At 40.1% G+C, this 21,723-nt stretch overlaps 1 protein-coding gene across 5 annotated transcripts in view; it reads right to left on the bottom strand.

Annotated features, from left to right (window-relative positions):
- The window catches only part of atp2b4 (ATPase plasma membrane Ca2+ transporting 4), a 276,706-nt gene extending 258,856 nt beyond the window's left edge, over nucleotides 1-17,850 (bottom strand). For 2 of the 5 annotated variants that reach the window (XM_028796714.2, XM_051924552.1), the window contains exon 1: nucleotides 16,847-17,840. The gene's annotated coding sequence lies outside the window, so the exon portion shown is untranslated. Of the gene's footprint in view, nucleotides 1-16,846 lie in introns of all 5 variants that reach the window. The other 3 variants (XM_051924554.1, XM_051924553.1, XM_051924555.1) reach the window with 3 other exon arrangements.
- Nucleotides 17,851-21,723: the final 3,873 nt, after the last annotated feature.

The raw sequence follows: 21,723 nt of genomic DNA, 5'->3' as shown, positions 1-21,723 counted from the left end.
TGATGAAATGTCTACCTTGTATTCTTTCAATTGCAAGGGAAGGCTTAATACCTTGAACGTGCTAAATTTTAAGGTCTGTAGTCGACAGGATTCAAACTTGCATGGGGAGACCCCAATGGATTAACGACTCAGCAACAACAAATATAAGCCTGAGAGCACACCCTGTCTGAACCAAAACAGTGGGTCTCACTATAGAAAAGTCTTATATAAAATAAGTGATATATCTATATAATGAATGGTCCTTACTTTATGAAAGGCACTTCATAAAAAATAAAACACAATCTGTAAATAAATAAACGGTATCTGTGCATTGTGAGTGCTCAACAATGCAAAGGTAGTATATAATAGTATTTCATTTTAATAATTGTGCTATAGCTCAATACTCATTTTAGAAAGTTCTAGAGATTTCATTTTAAAATAACAATTCTCAGACCCATCCTATTCAATGTCACGGGGGAGCTGGATCAAATATGGCAACACTGGGTAGCAGAAAGGAACCAACCTGGGACACTGGTCTGTAGAAGGGCCCAGCCACACACACCTACACCCACGTAGAGCTGACAGATACTCTTATGCACGTCTTTGGGGATGTAGGATTCAATTTTAAATAAATGTCAACTATTTCATGGTAGCTTTGAAGCTGGAGTTGTTATTTACCTTAGAAAAGTACTGTATGAAATAAAGTTTACAACATAAGTAAATCATTGCACTATAACTCTTTACTTGCAATGGGTATTCACAACAGAAAGGCACAGCATAAAATACATTGTTAAGCATAAGTGAAATGTTTTGCTACAGCTTTGTACCTGGAAACAGTACTCACTGTAGAAAGGCTCTGTATAAAAAGAAATTTAAAATCACTTTCAAACCTTACAGGAAGTGAATTACAGAGGGCACATGATAAGGATTTGGAAATTACACTGCAGATTACCTGTTTGTCATTTTCCCAAGAGAGTCTAGATGCAGACCTCCAGTGCTTCTCTCCCTTGATGAGCCAATCAAACTGCACACATCTGATGACATTTTCCAGCCTTTGCATTCTACGTCAGTGATGTTACGCATATTCCTCAACACACCTATTTTGCAGGCATACCTCATGCTTCATTCTCATAAAACATCCTTACATTGTGGTTAAGATTATGGATGTAGGAGGGTTACCTGATTAATGAATGATGACGTCTTTTTGAGCAGGCGTGCCTTGCAGTGGGCAGGTCATGTAATACAAATGTCTCTTGGGTAGCAACACTCTCACGTAGTGCTGTGAGCTTCTCCGATTTTTCCACTCTGCGATCCGATTAGCTGTTCCACAGAACTCCTGAATCATGGAGGTCAGCAGCTAGGTACTTCTCCCTTTCCTTCTCTACCCAAGAAGACAACAACACATGCTTCAGGGAGGTAATCTCGCAGAAATGAAATATAATAGGCCAGCAGAGTATAGAAGAGGGCCCTGTACATTTAGCTGTCAGTTCAGACATTTTGGTGACTGTTAATGAGAAATTATTTTTAATATAAAAAAAAATCTTGTACCTTTGTTAAAAACCAGTGCCTTATTACGGAATTGTCTCTTTTGTTGACAGATGTTGGACATGCTTGATACTACTGTAATAAAAAGGCATTGTCATAAATATGTGTCATTTTTTAAACACACCTAGTAATAGTTTGTGGGAGCTGATGTATATGTTCTGAGATTTTTAAGGTAAGGAAGACATAAGATTGGAGGCAAGGTAATTCTGCTCAGCAATCATGGTGCCAGAGAAAGGTGACTTTTTGCACATTGGTCAGCACCTGTAAGTAAGAATTTCACAATGCTCTGTACACACAACAATAATGACCTAATAAAATAACATTTAAAATGTTTTCAATAAAGTATCTATCTGCCATATATTAAAACACTAAGGTCTCTTTAGTGGTCAGTTTGGCTTTAGGTGTGATTGGTCAGTTTTGTTTTGGTGACACAATTTAGACAAAGAAGGAGAAATGGCACAGGAGAAACGCTGAAAGAGTCACCATCAAAGATGGAAAATATAAAGAAGGACTAAAGCCACAAAAAAAGCCTCAAAAATAATGACAAGAGTCCGAGAAGCAGGCTTTACAGGAACACACTCAAGAAAGGAAGCACAAGTAAAAAGACGATCACAGTCACACACACAAATACAGAACAAAGGCGCTGAAGGTACACATATGACAAGACATGGCACGTATTTTGAAAATGATTCTATTACCTGACTTTGAAAGGTATTATTGCTACTACTACTATAAATTAGTTCTCACCAGAAAATATGCTTTAAAATAGATAAATGTGTTATTATTTGGATGGGTGTTCATTATAGAAAAATCCTATATACAATAAACATTTTAGGTTTTATGGCTAAGACACAGGAGTGTAAAGCTCAAAACCGCTGGGTGAATCCAAATCTCTAAACTGTATGTGACCTTGAGTAGGTCATGTAACCTTTTTGTCAAATTTTAAGTAAATAATTAAACTATGGCTCTTCAGTTGAGCTGATGTTAACTGTAGAAAGCTGGTATATAAAATATAAATTTAAGCTTTTTAGTAAAGGCACTCTACTCTAAACCTGTAGGCTGTTAGACCTACACATACTCCATCTTTAAAAAAACAAATATAACAGTTGTTTCTATATAAGACAAAAAGAAGTGAATGCAAGTACAGTATGTGTAGGAATGTGCTCAAGGATGGTTCCAGCCCTTTAACTATCACTTTAGGATATGCTTGTGGTCTTCCACTTGAGACATGGATGAGTGGATGGAAAGCATTTGTGAAAAGCTAAGTATATGGACAGTGGATACGGAGATCTTGTTCTTTCAATATCTCTGACATCCCCAAGTTCTTCTTCTAGTTAATTTCTGCATCAGTCTGGTCAAGATTTCTGCCCATCTGATAAGCTTTTGTCACTGGTAAGTGTTTCTAATGACATTCTGGCACTAGACACACTAAATCTGTTTAGCACTGGCTTTGCATCTGGTTATGTTTAGCCGCTGGCTTCTGTGTCTGGTGAGCACTAGGTGGTGGTTTCTTTATATCATTAGAAATGACTGCCTTCGTGTCTAGCTATGTTTGGGCACTGATTTCTACATTACATTACCCTTTCTTTTGTGTCTGGTTACCAGTAGTTTTTTTGATCTGACAAACATCAGCACTTTACATTTATCCAAAGATTTTGTGTTGGGTAACTCAAGTTCTTCTTTTTTGAGTTATACTGATACATGGGTTTTGTATCTGGCTATGAACTATTCGTTAGTGTCTGCCACAGTAACTGCTTATCTTTAGCCATGTTTGTTTACCTAATTATTAGACATTGTTTTTTTGTCTGTGGTTGGGGTTAGACATTGGTTTACAATCTTTGTCTTTCATTAACACTAAATTTCAAATGAGGTTAAAGTAAGTGATGATAGCAAGAAGTACAGCTTCACGGAAATGCCATGTTGCTGATTGTCCACTATGGTTTATTCATTTAATATAACGGTATGGCACTGGAGTGTCACCTACTGTACATCACTTATTTACTTTTATTCTGGCTGACACCTTTATCCAAGGCAACGTCAGACAATTGGTTACACTTCTTTTGTTCTTCCATCTGGAGCACAGGAAGGTGAAGTGAATTGCCCATCATCACACAGCATCAGTACATGACACAAGGATTCCATCTTAAATCCCTATTACTGACTCACTGTACAACCATAATCAATTCATTTAACTGACCTGTGCTCCAGGGGCAGAAATATAGAACTGTTGGTGCTATGTATGGTGGCACAAGAGTTAGTTTTGCTGCTATACAGTTCCAGACCCCTTATCGTTAGATCACTGTCATATTGGAGTTTGCAAATGTTTTCTTCCAGGTGCTCTATATCTTATCCATGCACAGAACCAAATTTTTCTTCACACCAAGGACCAATGATACCTGAAATAAATTACGTAGTTGAGAGCTGGACTTTAGGGACTTTCAGATCTCAACTTGAAGTTATTTTGGAGGATCTAGGTGAATAAGATGTACAAACTTGTTATGCTGAGTGGCTTGTTCTCGTCACAATTGCTCCAACATTTTTCTCCCAGTGTCTGCATAGATTTTGTTTAATGTATTCTGTCTTCACTCACACATTTCAAAGTCATGAAAGTTATGGTAATTGGCAACTCTAAGCTGGGCCTCATATGAATGAGTGTAACTTCATGATAGACTGACACCTCATTAGGGCTCATTTTCCCTTCTGCCTTATTCTCCTGGACTAGACTTCAGCCCCTGTGACCTTGAGATGGACTGAGCAGGTTTGAAAATGTAATGGACAGACATATAGCAATTCCAAAAAGGACTCTCTAAAGCAGTAATTCTTAAACTTTTTTCGTGATCCAATTTAGCCTTATTTGTGTCTTCAAGACAGTAGTCATCCATCATCCCCTTGAAGAATTGGCACTGGCAGCCATCCAGGGTGGGTGGGGACTCCCAGTGGAGACTCCCCCAATGAAGAATCACCGCTGAATGTTATCCACCCTGAAAAATTGCTAATGCAGGTTATAGCGAAGCAATAGAGTTTGCTTAAACTACCTGTAACAATCCATCCCAAAACACCCTGGAAACCATTTGCATCCCTTTCCCATTGATTACAATTGTGAATCGCAGCTCTATGGCATCTGCGCAACCCAAAAATCAGACAACACTCAACCCAAAATGGATCGCGAACCATAGTTTAAGAAGCTTTGCTATACAGTACAGTAAGGCACTATATAAAACTAGTTTGTTTGTGTAAGTAACATGACTTGAAGGCTCAGGCACCAGAAACAAATTTGTACTTCACTCATCACAAATACCGCACTATGTGACTCTGTGGTCCTAAAATAGAAAAAAAATAAATGTCTATACTTAGTTTGCCACTACAGAAATTATCTAACCATTTTCAGGATGAACATATATACTGATACTAAAGAGCTCTTTTCAGTAGCATTGAAGCTTTAGTAAGGCACTATATACTAATTTCTGCATGGCTTAGTGGATAAGGAATTAAACAAAGTCACAGGTTGAATCCCCACCTGAAACTCAACTGTGTAACACAGAGTGACTCACACAGCCTGCTTCTACACTCAGGGATAAATATAGAAATGTCTGTTCTTGTAGTGTCCAAATGGTGCCATGGAAACCTGCTCAGCACAATTCACAGTCACATGGAGCCTATCCCGGCAGCACTGGTTGCAAGAAAGGAAAGAGCCTTGGACTGGGTGCTGGTCCATCACAAGGTCTACTCACAGATTCAAACATCTGACAATTTGAAATCTCCAATAAACCAAACATGCCCATCTTGGGAGATGTGGGAGGAAAATCTGGCTGGTCTTGACTACTAATGAGTTTTGGCTTTTGTCTGACAAATTCAAAGTGGACAAGGGGTAGGGCACAGGATTCTGCCTTCATGAAGACCATATCACTAACCACTGCAACAGCTTATACTTACACTGTTAGTGGTAACATTGCACAAGCTTTAAGTGTTGCTGCTTACTGCCTGTAAGCACATTTTCACATATTGCCCCTATAAAGAGGTTATATACATATAACATAAGGTTTTGTTGATAAGCTGTATGACCTGCTGCCAAAGTAGATAGACAAAAGGTTTCTGGTTCAGTTCCCACCTATAATTTACTATGTCATTCTGATTGAATCACTTAACCTGCAAGTAGTCATATTATAGAAATAAAGAAATGTCTATTCCTCTAGTCCCCTTATACAACTTGAAATGAAATATAAAAAGGCACTATATAAAAATGTTTTTTGTAGCAAATGTGACCTATTGGCTAAGGCACTAAAAAAACTGAACAAAAGGTTGCTAGTGTTGTCCCACTCCAGCCCTGAGTAAGCCACGTGTGAATGGCAGATCAATGCTGAATTTGTAAAACACCTTAAGGTGGCTATTAGGGGTACAAAAGATTCAAAATGACAGAAAGTTGGGTTGTAAGGAATGAAAATGGAAGTCACCTGACCTCACGTATAAAAAGAAAACTTTACATTGCATGCATTGCGATTCTGCATTACAGTGCCTCCAACCCTAAAGTGTTCCTTGAGACACTATTGTATTATAACATACGCAGGTTAGGTGGATCGGTGTTGCTAAATTAACCCTAGTCTGAGAGTGTGTGTGTGTGTGTGTGTGTGTGTGTGTGTGCGCGTGTGTGTGCGTGTTCGCCCTGTGATGGACTGGTACCCAGTGTGAAGGTTGTTCCTGCCTTGAGATGAATGCATGCTGGAAAATGCTTCACCTGCCCTACGACCCTGCCCTTGATAAGCGGGTTGAGGAGATGGGACAGATGGATGAAGTAACAACAACTGTTTCAAAATGCTTAGAGATTACAAGTATTTTTTGAAATTCTCTCTGTGTGTGATATGCATGTGTTCTACATAAACTACAAAGATATGTGTGTGTGTGTTGGATAATTTAGTTGGGAGTTCTGTGAGATAATCTAAAAAAAATGTAGGACCTCTTTTGCACCCCTGTTATTGGCTGTTATTGAACATACTCACCTTATAAAAAGTATTCACCCCCTTGGGGCTTTTCACATTTTTTGTGTTATACACAGTGGATTTAATTTGGCTTTTTAAACACTAAGTGAAAACAGATTTCTGCAAAATGGTCTCAATTAATTAGAAATATAAAACACAAAATAATTGACTGCATAAGTATTCACCTCTTTAGTATGACACACATTAATCATCACAGGTACAGGTAACTGGTTTTCAAAGACAAAGAATTATCACCTATGGATTATGGATATCACCTGTGTGGGATGTGCGACTGATTGTAGTATAAATGCATCTGTGTTTGGAAGATCCAGCATAAGGTGAGTCAGTATGCTGGCCTAACCTACATAATGAAGACAAAAGAACACTCCAAGCAACTCCATGAAAAGGCAATTGAAAAGCACAGGCGAGTCAATGGATGGAGAGAGGAAAATGTGCAAGTTATTAAATATCCCTTTGGAATCCAATTAAATCAGTCATTGCAAAATGAAAATGACAGAGCTGTAAACCTGTCTAGAGCAGAACATACACAAAACGTGAGACAGCGTGCAAGAAGAAGACTAGTGAAAGATGTCATCGAGAGACCTGTTAGAATTCAAAAAGTGTTGCAAGCTACAATGCTGGGATTGGTGAGACTGTGCAGACAACAACTGTTGCTCAGGTGCTTCACCAAGTTGTGAATTAATAGGAGAGTGGCTAAGAAAAAGCCCCCATTAAAAAAACATACTGTACATGTCATGTCAACTAGAGTCTTCTAGAAAGCACATGGACGAATCTGGAAAAAGGTGTTGTGGTCTGATAAGACCAAAATTGAGCTGTTTGGCCATTAAACTAAACAGTTTGGTGTGAGCCAAAGAGTACATGCCATCAAAAACATGCCACAGTGGCAGCATTTTGGTGACAGCATCATGCTGTGAGGATGCTTCTCTGCAGCAGGCCATGCAAGTAGGGCTTGTGAGAGTAGAGGTAAAAATGAATGCCGAAAATTACAGGTTAATAAAGGAGAAAAACCTGATACAGTCTGCAAGAAACCTGAGCCTTGGAAGAAAATTTGTTTTCCAGCTAGACAACAAGCCCAAGCATAAAGCTAAAGCTACACAAGAATGGCTTAAAAACAAGAATGTTGTGGTGTTAGAGTAGCCAGGTCAGAGTCCAGATCTCAATGAAATTGAGAATTTGTGGCAAAACTGGATAATGACTGTTCATTCGTGATTCCCTTGCAACCTGACAGAGCTTGAGCAGTTTTGCAAAGAAGAATGGGGAAAATGTCAGTGACCAAATATGCAAAGCTGACAAGAGACCTCAGCACACAGACTTAAGGCTGTCATGGCTGCCAAAGGCGCATCTACCTAATACTGACCTGAAGGGGGTGAATACTTATTTTTTGCTCTGTATTTGTAATTAGCTTACACCACTATACATAAACCTGTTTTCACTTTGACATTAAGGTGTCATTTAATGTTTCAAATTAAATATTTTGTGTTTCAACATTGTATACTCATAAAATATGAAATGTTCCAAGGCAGTGAATGCTTTTTAGAGGCACGTGCTGATAATGTAATAAAACCATTCATTTCTTAAATATTGTGATGACAATTGTCAGTAAGTCTTAAAATGCCAAAGATATCAAAGGAGCATTGATAAGCATACACAAAGTCATGAGGAATTACAATTTTTGAAGTTAAAAGGGTCTGCACCTGCTGACCACCACTACCACTACACCAACTGTAATTTTTATAGTTTATTTAGCTTGTATCTTTATACACAGATACTTATTAATAAAGTATCTATCTATCTATCTATCTATCTACAGGACCAGGATACTTTACAATTGGAGCATGGACAGGTTGGGTCAGAGGAAAGAAATGAACCAGTAACCCTGTGGTTTAATGTTCGCTACACCATACTATCTGCACTCAGTAAGGGCTCTGCGCAGGCCAAGCAGCATATAAGCTACTGTCTTTTGGGTTGATCAGCCACACTTACATCTTGAAACTCATTGTAAGGGTCAATGTAACTAAAATGTCCTCTCATAGACCTACCACCCAAAAGCCTCAAAAACATAATAGAAAATGAATCCTGGGATGAAAGTTTGAGCAAGGGGTTGGCAGATGATTTGTTCTCATATATTTTCTAGTCATGGCCATTGTTATAAGCTTCAGAAGAAGTCATAACCTGGAGAAAAGGTAGAGAAAGAAAGCATGACTTCTTGACCAGGTAGCAGTTCAGTCAGATTTATGAGAAGAAGTTAAGAACAGGAAAGAAACACAACGGTGTCTGGCCTGCCTGCTTTTGTGCAATGCGTTCTTGAATATTCTTAGAATAAAAACATCATGAGGTCTGTCTCCTGTGATTGCATATGCACATCTGCACATGCACATCCGCGCTCTTGTCAGTGCCCGTTTCTGGAGTGTTTCCACCAGATGTGCCCATCCCACCTCCATCTCACACGTACAGCTGAGATATAGCAGGTATGCATGCTTGGTTACACTGAGCAGAAAAAAAGTGAGAATGAGCTGCAGAGAGAAATGCATTCTTGACAATAAAATAAAATATTACAAGCCAGATGGCACTGAAGTTTATAAATGAACTGAAATGATCAAGGACAGGCAGGGTGAAGTGCCATGGGACAGTCAGTCAAGATGTCAGGATTCTGCCACACGCCTTCTGCAGAGCTCTCAATCCTGACCTATAACCTAACGTGTAGGCTAATTCCACTATAAGCCTTCAGCTTCATAGCTCTCAGATGACAAGGGAATAGGACTTATCAAAATATAATAAAGGATCTGATAGTGTGGAAGATTTAAGGTGCTGAACAGCACCGGAAAAGCTTTCCTTCTTTCCATGACTAAGGAGCAATACTGAGTGTTTTTCGCTTGCCCATTTTCCAAAACTGCTTGCCGTGATCGGTGTCACAAGAGGCATAAGCCTAAACTGGCAACAACAAGTGCTTGTGTATAGCCTCCCAGGAAATCACACACATCCACTGGTGAGCTTTATTATTACTAATTGTGTCTATTAATAAAATCATACATTTTTCTGAACTTTTTTTTTTTGTTTTTAAGTGTAAAATATGCAGTAAACGTAGCCCTTCAGTAAGAAATGTAATGTAAAAATCATTCTTGGATCAGAGGTTAGTTCGTGCCAGGTCTCTGTTACACATATATCAATCTATCTGGACATCCATTTTGTAAGGTGTAGCAGGAACTGCCTCTTTACGTGATACCAACCATCACCCCTTTCATCTCCCCATTTATTCCTCCATCCTCTAATATAAATGCAGTCCTTTTTTTTCAGTGTAGTTTTCCTTTTGTAGACACACACTAAATACAGGCCTTCACTCACTCCAAGACATTATTGTTTATCCATTAATCCATCCATCTATTCCACACCCTATCAGGAATCAACCCAGAACTCATTTAGATGATCCATTTTCTAGGGGCAGCACAGTGGTTAACAGGGAGACGGCCTGGGTGGAGTTCGTACATTCCCTCTATTTTCTGGATTTCTCCCAATTGACAAAGACTTGCAGGTTTAGGTTAGCAGACAAGTCTAAACCAGCCCTTTACCACTGAGTGTGGGTGAATGACTCAGTGGGACTGCTCTGCTGATCCCGACAGCCTGCCAATCTGATTAGTTAGCTTCAACAAGTGGGTACCCGAGAAACTGGAGCCAATCACAACAGCAAGTATTACAAGGCTCACCACTTTAAAACGGACACACAACCATAAAATCTGACTAAGTCACTTTGGAGGTGCCAATTAAACCGCCTGCATGAATTCAGAGTAATGCCTCCCCTTGTGAAAAACTCTATATAAAAAAAGAATGACAAACTGGGAATAACTTTAAACTAAACACATAGCAGAAGTGCAATAGTTCAAATTTTGAATAAGAATTCTAGATACATAGGTATTAAAATGAATGTCCTTTTAAATGGGTAAAATTGTAATTGATGGAAGGCTTTGAATGTTTGCATTTCGGGAAGAAAAGGCAGTGCAGGTGGCAACCCCAAAATGATCTCTGCAAATGGGCGATACCTCTGAGCTCCCCGAACTCCCCTGAGCATTAAAATATATGAATCCTTGCTAATATACAGTACATTGTCACACATATAGTACACGTCAGAGAGTAACCCTCCAAGTTCCTCACAAGTATGTGATACCACCCCGAACCAAGAGGGGGTGCTGCCGCTAAATGTTTTGTTTTCTTCTTCCTCCACAGTGCAGAGAAACCGCCCAGTGAGGGCAACTAACTACACTCCTTCTGGTACCTGGGCTATAAAACCACGACTGCCCCGAAGGAAGTGTCATTTCTTGTCTAGGCATTCCGACCAACTGAGCTCCACATCCAAATAACGACTGAAGAAACCACTAAGAAAGAATAAACCACATTGTTACTGTGGCAGCATTTTCTGTTTCTTTTGAGCGCCATCATGCATTATTTTTGTTTAAAGAATTTAAGTAAACGGGGACGGCTGGATTGGCACCCCAAAATTTACTTGCCTATCAGTCTGTCATTCTCTCGAATGACCACAATGCAGCAACATAACAATGTCAATCAGCTTTGGCAATGCATTAAGACAACTGGTCCAGAAGAAGGCCCCAACTTGTTACTATTAACGTGATCAGTTGCGTCTTTCCCTGTCTTTTCATGCCACAATTCCAAATGGTATTCCCAAGTCTTGAGCACTTAGCCGTGTTCAGCTAACACTCTGCGGCAGTGCATCTACATAATTGCAATTGCCTTCAGAGCCTTGCAGTGGCAGAAAATCCGTCCCCAGAGACACACCGTCTTCTGGCATGGGTAAGTCGCTGGGAATACTGATTGGCTGTAAAAAAAAAAAAAAGGTCTTTCTGCATTCTCACATGGCAACGATCATTCTCATCTTAAAGAGATCGATGAGAGAAATGGCTAAAACAAGAGATAGCCCCCTGAGGATGTTATGTGTTTATCAGTGCAGGTGTGCGTTTTTTGCTCAATACCTCTGAACTGGAGTAAATGCTGATCCATCCTAGGTGATGTTATTTAAGTATTTATTTTTTCAATTTAACATCAAACACTTTACAGTGCTCACATCATTCTAGCACTGTCCTGAATTATACAACGTTGCACTACTTCATCATATGTGAAGAACCGACTCTGAACTGAAGGCTGCTGGAGTAGACCTAAAGTGTGAATTGTGAACCACAAGGCTGCCTAATTTCAACTTCTGTGTGACTTTGACAGGCTTACTTCACGTGTCTGTGATTCTACAGGAAAAAAATTATTTGGATAAGTGTACTGCAGATCTGTACTTGCAAAAAAAAAAAAAAAAACTTATAGAGGGTGTTCCCTATACAAAGGTGCTAAAAAAAAAAGTTTATTTCTTCTCTGATTAAGCAGTGCTCCTCCTCCTCACACCATGTTTTTAGGAGTGGACCAGTGCCCTGGGCCAATCCAATGTGAAAATGAATGCAGCATGCAAACCACAATGGAGCTAATTCACTCTGGATTTGTGCCACCTCCCCAGTGTCCTGAAGTCACATTGCCACCTGCTGAAGCACTGGGACTACCATACCAATAAGACATTATCTTATACCTCATTTTTTTTAACCTTCTTTGGTCTACTAATTCTTGATATTAAAATCCTCAACTTACTTCAAAGATGTACTAATAATTTCATATTAAATGGCAAGTGAAAAGGTGACCACTGCAAACGGTGTGCTACATGATATATTTCATCGGAGACCAGCCTTGTAACCTGAGTTTGGGAACCAGCAAGACATTTCATAGAAATCAAAAATAACTATTGATTTTTCATTTAAAAGGGACAATCAGATTTCTTTGTTTACACCCCCCCCCCCCCCCCATCCTAAATATGGACACACTAATAGGAGTGTCACTTTGCAAATCTAAAACCGTCTATGAGCAACGCAGGCAGCCTAAATGACTTGCTCAAGGTCATCCTGTGAGTCAGTAAAAAGAATTGAATCTGCACCCTTGTGGTTTCCAGTCTAGCTCCACATCCACTAGGCACGCTAAAAAAGGAGAATTGCTCTGTCTTGTAAACATTCCTACAATTCCATGTTTTATGTGTGTCCACAATGCATTACTGTTCAGCCATTTGTTTTTAATCACAATAACAAACTTGTCCACACCCATCGAGGAGGTTTAAGTGTTTTATCCTTTCACGAAAACCAGCTTTCACAATATGGGCATGGCGGAAGTCAGAAACTTTACACCATCGTTTACATCTGCAACACCATGGCCAGTGATTCGATAACACAATACTTATGTCAAGCCTGTCTAACTGCAATCAGACTGAGTTGCCGTGGGAATTTAAAGGTGACCAGTGTCTGAGTTCTGTGAAGTAACACTATAATATCAATGCAACGAAAAAAGAAATGAAGTCAAGTCAGTAGGGTTTCAAAACCGTTGCAAAACTGATCCCTCAGGGCTACCATATCCTAGTCTCTATCACTGTCTGTCTCCGTGTCGTGGCCGCTCACTCATTCACTCTCTTACTCAGCAGGCAAAGCCTCAAGCACTGAAAGGAATGTCCTATAATTAATACAGAGCACACTAGCTGAGCAAACATCTCCGACTTGGCATCAGAACAGACAAGGTTTCCCCCACCATTACTGGAATGAAGGGCGTGGGATTTCAGAGATCTCAGTACAACTAGTTCCCCTTCCATACCATGGAGATCACCAGGAAAACTGAACACCCTGCACTTCCAATTATATGGGGCACCATACAAAACACAAGATAAAAATGGGTCACCTCTCACCCACATGGTCTTCTTTGGTATCATATGTACCTAATGAAATGAGATGTATGAAATTCCCAGTCCTAAAAGGTTATGCAGAGGAAATGGCTTTCTTCTCTTAAAAAAAAAAAACATACAATGGCGATAATGAGGGATTGTGTTTGTGATGACTACTTTTAATCATTAAAACAGAACATCTGGACTCCCAGCTTTCTTGATAGGTATACATTGGAAATTAGGCTTATAGTCCTTCTGAGCCAGGCTAGTTTGCACTTAGGCTTTCATTTGATTTCATTTTTCTTCAGACACTAGTATGAGCTTCAGAAACTGAATGAAGCCCAAGCACAACTTTCATTGTGAAACTGAAATGTACAACATGCAGTGGTTAGTACTTCTGCTTTACAGCTGCAATTAAATGGGCTTGAATTGCAGACTAATCACTGTCTATGTAAGGTTTGCATGATCTCTCTGTGCATGTGTGGTGTTCTCCTCAGGCAGGATTTCTCCCTCATCCCAGCACAGGTTAGATTAATTTGTGAGTCTAAAGTGGGCCCGCTTGTCATGGTGTGCGAGTAGGTTTGTCCTGTGGTGGACCCTACGTGCACACCAGAATAAGCAAAGGAAAGATTTTTAGCTAATGAGTGCTTGCCATATCTGTGTTAAATGAACACTCCAGAGGTTTAGAGTTTTCAAAAAATGTGAAGACATTTTCTGTTAGCTGATTTCAGATGTTTTAAATATGAAGCTATTTTTGATAGAACTATGCCTGGTTCCAGAAAGAAAATGTATGTGCATTTGTGTGGGCGGACATAGCAATCATATTTCAAATAAATACAATTTGCAGAGCCAATACGCTTGGTTTTTCAGTTACTCTATCAAAAAGATTTAATGGACCTGGTGTCCTGTCTAAGGCCAGTTCTTCTCTGGTTCTCAAATTTGAAATAAGCTGTTTTAGATAATGGGTGGAATTTATAGGCTCCCTTATACCATGCTGTTTATTATTAATGTTCAATACAATGTTCAGACAGGGAGACAATGTAAAAATATTGGTTTCACAAGTCACCTTCCAAACCAAATTAACATTAAATCAATGTATGTTGTATTATACTATGCAATTCTTAACATTAAGAATGCAGGGATTTTTCTCAACTTTGAGGTTTAAATCTGCAAACATATGATTTTCACGGCAAGGTTATAAGGCTTTGCTTTTATAGCTATTGTAAGTAAATACAAAACACATACACACACATATATATAGTATATATTAATGTATATACACATTCATTTATTTTCTGAGTCTGTTTTTCCCATTACCACATCTGGGGAGCTGGCACCTCCTACCATGGCACTATCTAGTGCAAGAAGACCAGATTATTCTGTGAAAAACTAGAAGAGCTTTCAAACACCATGCAGGCACAGAAATGGAATTCACGTCCTTGGAGATGTGGGACAATAGGATTAACCATTGTGCCACACATGTTTCTAGATGATATACATATGTATCATAATCTGCAACGCTCTGTATCAGTGCATGTTCACAAACCCAGGCAGGATACTCTAAAAAATATCTTATCAGATGTACCTATTTAACAAAGTTTGTAATCCATTTGTTTCCCTTTCTGTGACATTAGCCTTAAATTCAGTATGTCAGTTCTCTTACAAAATACAACAAAACTGTTGTTGCTGAGGCACTGTTTTTTCTAATTTGCTCTCAGTTATCTCAAGTTTCTCCTGAACTTTCCCTGCAGGATTGGGTTAGAAGTCATTTTTCCTTTCAGTCTAGAAAGTCAGGATAGCCATTTGCTTATTGCATACCATTAATAGGGTCCTGCAAAACATGGAAATAAGCATATGGTTGTACTGCATTAGGAATCGGCTTTGTGCATGTGTGTGTATTCTGTACAGATAGAACTCACAAAAAAGTAAAAGACAAGCAACGATTATGTTTACTCTGAAAAAGTTTAGGAAAGCATTCAGCTGTAAAATAATCACTAGGTGAATCACTCCAACCTACATGAATGCCTTTTACATTTCTGATGAATATTGTCACCAAGCACTACTGCATTACAGCGACATTATTATTTGCCCTTCTATTTAATGTCTGTATAGGAGGAATGAGAAAGTGATCAATTAATCCACAGGTGGGAGTCAACCCACCCCATCTGGGAATTCAGAAAGCACTGCAGCAGCTTTCCTGGGAATCCTTGACTACGTAACAGTCTAAACGAAGCGGCATTCATTTTAAGGCGGGGCGCCTGGTCACACCCAGACACCAGAGTGTTTACTGCAGATCTAATAGGTTCTAGCGCTGGGCACTACGACGTATGGTCAGATGGTCAATCCCCTTCTTAATGTGCGAGCTTGTTAAACTGCATTATTTGGTTATCCACACTTACTGAGCTACCTGTCCGCAGGAGAGAGCCGGCCTGGCCGCATACCTCAGAAATTATGGTGTCTCACAGCAGGGTCTGCGGATGAGTTGGTGGAAGGGTAACGTACACTGACCATGAAGACAAGCTACTGGATTTATTTACACAAAAGTGTGTTTATCGGTGGTGAGGGGAAATCACAAAACGGCACACATTTGAAACAGTTGATCATCATGATCAAAACACTGAAAAATAACTCAAATGTCAATTGGAAAGAAGAGCCATCGTGCAGTGGTGTAACTATGAGGTGGACGCGAACGGGCGATTTATCGGAATCCCCAACACCCCCCCCCCCCCTCCCGTCTAATTTTACCCTTAAGACACGCCCACATACTCCCCAAATTTCCCTGGGGAACCGCTGAAGGGGAGAGCCCATTACCACCCCATCCCTTCCCCCTCGCAGCAGTTAGCCTTGCCCTCTGCGGCTGGACCGGACCCAAAATCAAGTTCTAGAGAATCGGATGCTTTCAGGAATAAACCGAACTTCCAATTAGAAAGCGTTCAGTGTTTAGGAAAACGCACGCCCTGAGCTGTTGTGAAGGAGATTATCTCCCTCTCCTTCTCTCTCTCTCATACACACACAAAATGTACGTCTAAAAGCGATCGAGTGCCGATTTTTAAAAGTACAAGCTTCACCTCGGTGTGCGTTGACGATTATTCTGATACTCTAACATGGTGAAACAGCAAACGATGAAAACGAAAGCGAACACGCATGTTTCACCAACATGTTGTTTGTTCCCTGATGACCAAATGCAGCTTGCAGTAAATATCACATTCAAACACTCAAAGCCCACGTCTTCCAGAGTCGACAGTGGAGGCGGAGGTCTTGCGGAGAGCGCACGTGAAACCTTGCGCTCACACGTTCGTTCCGGACGGAACCGAAGGGGCAAACGTGCCGAAGCCGCGTTTAACCGAAGGTGTTGTTGCACTGTCAAGTTGCAATACGTTATACGCATGCCGTATCTATAGAGATCTGGAACAAAAAAGTCTAAACATTTTTAAAAAATGCACAAAACTACACCGAAAGCCATGCCAAGGTTTGTTTTTTAATGTACTAATTAGCACCCGAGTACTGCAAAAAATACCCCCCAAACACACGCACTCCTTACCAAAACACACACCTGTGGACCCCTGGAGGAGTAAAGGAAACAAACCTTTTGCTGTATTCTGCTGTGGGGCGAAGCTCCGGCCGGCAGACGGGACTGATGTCTTCCAGCGCAGATATAAAAGATAATGAAAGCAGGAGTACTTTTTAAGGTGTTTCTTTTTAAATCCAATCAGTTAAACACATTCCTGGTGTAAAAAACAAAATCCTCGTAGCATCACTTGGAGGAATTCTCATTGAGGAATCAGTGCTTTGAGAAAATTGTTTATATATTTGAACTTCCTTTTAGGAAATTTTTAAAACAAAAAATAGATAAAAGCTCCCGTAACGGCTTCTTTCCCCAGCACTTTGGAATAAAAAAAAGAGGAACAGTTTCAGAGTCTTCTTTTTCCTCCAGTTGTTTTCTTTCTTTAAAGGCGGCGAAACCCAAATTGTCAGAGCGTTAAGAAGGATGTAATATACGATTTTTACAGTCTTTTTTCTAGTCTTAAAATGTAGGTGCTTCCAGTATGTAGTAACAAGACATGGATGAGCGCCCGAATAACGGCAATAAATCGCCTTGAAATTCCAAAGGATTATGAAATGTTAAATAAATTAAAAAAAAAACAACTTTGGTTTCCAAAATAATTAAGAGTACCTTAAAAGTGAACTTGTTTCTTAATAAATAAAGGTCGGGGAGTACTATCAAGTAGTAATTGTGTTAACAAATAGTAACAGAATAAGTAGTAATACTAATAATGTACTCTTTAAAAGGCAGTTTACAAAGAAGGCAGTCTTTCAATTAACAATCCAAGTTTCTGGGAAAAAAATCCTTTCCCCACCTGTTCAAAGTGGGAAGAAATAAGTCAGAGTGGGGTAATCCTCTTTTTATGTATTTAGCGCCCGGTCGGGTTGGCGGCTCGCGTGCTCTGCGTCGCAAAGTTGCGCCTCTCTGGGGCACAGCGCGGCTCCGCTCCGGACTGCAGCAGAATGGCAGCAGAGGATCCAGCGACTGCGGGGCTGGAAAGACAGAGACGAGAGTGAGAGAGAGAGAAAAGGCAGAGGGAGAGAGAGAGAGAAAGAAAAAAAAAGAGTCTGCCAGGCGGCCAGAGAGGGAGGGACGGGGCTGACTTCGGATTAGTCACTTAAGGTGGAACTGCCTGCTGCTACAAGGATGATACGCGAGCGGCGAGCTCAAGCTGACATTTAAGGAGGAGCAGACGTGTGTTTTTTATATTCTCTATCAACCCTTTTCACATGCCAGTGCAGCGATATCCGCCCCTTTCACCATCGTTATTTTCTTCGATACCATCATAATTTAAAATAACAGACTGCACGTCACTGCTGTGCTCTTGAACGCATTCTTAATTTTTGCATTACCTAACCACAGTCCCCTCCCCACCATTACTATAAGTGCATGCGTCATTTTAGGGATATTCCCCAACATGTGTCTTGCAAGTCCCCTCACTAAGCATTTGATATGTTTAACGGTTAACGCCTGGAACGAATCGATTTGTGATTTGAAGTTTATCGTGTTTTCTAAACACGTGTTGCACATCCATACTTATTTCATATCTAACAGCCTTGTCGAATTCAGGGTTATGCACACTTCCAGATGTTAACCCACACCCACCCAGCAACCAACCGAAAAATGCGGGGTTATCCAAATGAATATACACATTAATTACGTCATCCGTTTTATTAGCTTAATGCGTTTTTAGAGGTTATCCCTCAACGCATATACTTGTATCATTTTCAGGATTATTGATTGATCAGGATGATGTCCACAAGAAGTAAATCTGACCTGTAATCCTTGGAACCTGGATTAAATCTCAGCATCTTCTGCGTGCATTTTCTTTTCTTGTGAAGTTTCCATTCTTGCATTCAAGAGACTATTGTAAACATTTATTACAGGAAAAAAAAAAGATGCTGTTCCAAGGAGAGTAAATTGAGATTTATTTAAGTATAACTGAGTAACACCGGGTAGCACAGTGGAAGCACTGGTGCCTTGCATCAAGGAAACTGGGTTTGCCTCCACCCTCAATGACTCCATGTGGGTTGCATGTTCTCCCTGTCTCCACAGGCATTTCCTCCAGGCACTCCGCTTTCCTTGCCCAATCCAAAAACATGCAGGTTAGACGCATTTGCATTTAGTGTGTCTATATGTTTGTGTGTGTGCAATGGACTGGCACTCAGTCAAGAAATTGTTCCTACCTTGAGCCAATGCTTGCTGGGGTAGCATGAGCAGGTTTGAAGATGAATGGACAAATAACACACACACCAAATAACACATCACCTTCAATAACTAACGTCTTGCCTAATATATTCCACCCTTTACAAGTCACGTCACCTGTCAGCGGTTTTAATGTTGTGGCAGATCAGTATATCCATCCATCCATTTTCCAACCCGCTGAATCCGAACACAGGGTCACGGGGGTCTGCTGGAGCCAATCCCAGTCAACACAGGGCACAAGGCAGGAACCAATCCCAGGCAGGGTGCCAACCCACCGCAGGACCAGATCAGTATATGCAATTAGGAATTATTATGTTTTAGCTTACTATATGGAAAACTTTGCATTTGCTTACAATAAACTTCACCTGCTGTACAACTACCTACCCAATTGTCAGTTCTGTCCCAGTCTATCTGTAGTGATTCAAAACATTCAAAACTTGACTTGAGCTTTGAGTTTGGTGAAATTTTTTGGCCTGCTCTTGACAAGATTTGAATGTTTTAATGTTCCTAATTTATAATGTTGTGATGTTGATTTCTAACTCATTTAGGATAAATACATCATTCAGGAATGTTCCCAAACAGATTTTTGCTACATTCACAATGAAGTTAACTACTCAGGGTTCGCTCATCACAACTAATCACTGTGGCATGGTGCCTCCCTAATTCGGCTGTCTGTCTATCTATTTTAAGTGCCAGAGAGAAAGGACAGGATGGAGGATGACTTCTTGCCCGGTTGGGAGGCAAGGATAGCAGGATTTCTTCATCCTGGCACAAAGACGCAAACATTAGTTCTGGGAGCAGTTCATTCCCCCACATGATGAGTGGCAGTGTTCCTCCAGACTGAACCCAGTTGAGACAGCTGTAGGGTGGCATGGGACTTGGTGTGCTGAAATACAACCTGGAAGTAATATTGTGCCTGTGGTTTGGGGCTTGGTGGTGCCCACTTGTGGTTACTCTATCTATCTATCTATCTATCTATCTATCTATCTATCTATCTATCTATCTATCTATCTATCTATCTATCTATCTATCTATCTATCTATCTATCTATCTATCTATCTACTGATTTACTTTTCCTCTCCAGGGTCCCAAGTAGCAGGAGTTAATCCCAGAGTGTATGACAGCAAGCAGTTGTGCTGCGCATCACACAAGCACCTACACTTTCTCACTTTGGATTAATTTTGGGTCACCAACTGACTGAGCAGTTTGGCTTTAGAGCATGGGAGGTAAACTGATCCTTAGCAGAAAACCACTTAAACACAAGGAGAACATGCAAACCCCTCCAAGACTGAATTCAAATGTTGCAGTAGCAAGTGGCCATGTGAATGTTTGCAATAGGCTTACCGACTTGAGCTTTGGAGCGACTCTCAGTATGTGCCTTTCACTTTATGCTACACTACACTGTCTCTTCATTTCTTTTATATCTTGATTGCCATTGGGAGCATTAATAGCTTAGTGTATTTGGAACCCCTCAAAATGTTAATTCTTTTCAGAGTTTGACTGCCTTTAAGTTTTTGTTTTCCTCTGCTGCCTTCTGCACTTTAATACGTTATATCTCTGCAATTTTCCACTGCACTCTTTTTATATTTTTATTTCTTGAACATCTGTGTAGAGCTCTGAGGCAAATTGTAATGAAGAGTACTATATCTAAATAAATTGAAATTTTAATTGAATAATAATTCACATTGATTAAATTACCCCCCGTCCCCGACCCCCCCCCCCCCCCCCAAATAAGTGCATCGTTATCACAGCTTTCCCCTGATACCTATCTGTTTAATTGTGAGGCACTCTCTGTCAAGTTGCTGTTTCCAGTTTCCAAGAAAACTCCTGCACTTTATCTGTTTGTTATTAAAATCATAATGGCAAAATTGCTCCCAGTTTTATGTGAATTTTGCAAGTTCTTCCCCTGCTCATATGGGTGTCTACTTGCATCCGCTCTTGTTGTAGAGAGGAAGGCTTCTGACTTTAGGGCACTGAATTGAGTTGATGATATATGTGACGGCGTGTCATTCAGAACACTGTGTCACAATCACAGCACTGCTCAGACACTGGGCAGCTGTACTTCAGTCCTCTAAATGTATAAAAATGATCATGAAAATTCCATATGTTGAACAGTTCCAAACGGCAGCTAGGCAGGAGGAGATAAGTGGCTTAGGTGGAAGAGTATGTGTGGATTTGTGTCTGGTCTGTGGAGAGATAATATGCCAGGAATCACTTAGCTGTAATGCTAACAAGGATAGATGGAATGACATTCAACAATAAGAAATTCCATCAGAGATTTTACATGACGTTCATAATATTCACAGCACATTTAAAACAGTGACTAGACTATATGCATACATCCGTAAACAACAGAAATTACACACAACAGGAAGCATTTAATGTATAAATAGATAAGCATTAACCACACATGCTAATATCAGTCTAAATGTTTTCATAACTTAATGCTCTGATATACTGGCCTGCTGGTAAACCTAGTGAACTGTAAAAAAAAGCTGAACAATGTATTTACTTGGTAATGCAACTGTTGGCATAAAGGAGTAAACTTCTGTTGACTTTATGCTGTTGTCCTCAGTGCACCACACTGCATTTCATTATATCATCCCCACACAAAGCCTTTCCAGCTTCCTTCCATTTTCTTTGCCGTGTGCAGAGCTCAGGTCAATATTGTCATTTGTAAAATTCATACTTGGATGACTGACCAGCACACAACT

The sequence above is a fragment of the Erpetoichthys calabaricus genome, chromosome 3 (assembly GCF_900747795.2).
Source record: "Erpetoichthys calabaricus chromosome 3, fErpCal1.3, whole genome shotgun sequence".
Taxonomy (NCBI): domain Eukaryota; kingdom Metazoa; phylum Chordata; class Cladistia; order Polypteriformes; family Polypteridae; genus Erpetoichthys; species Erpetoichthys calabaricus.
This window is presented reverse-complemented; position numbering and strand designations above follow the sequence as displayed.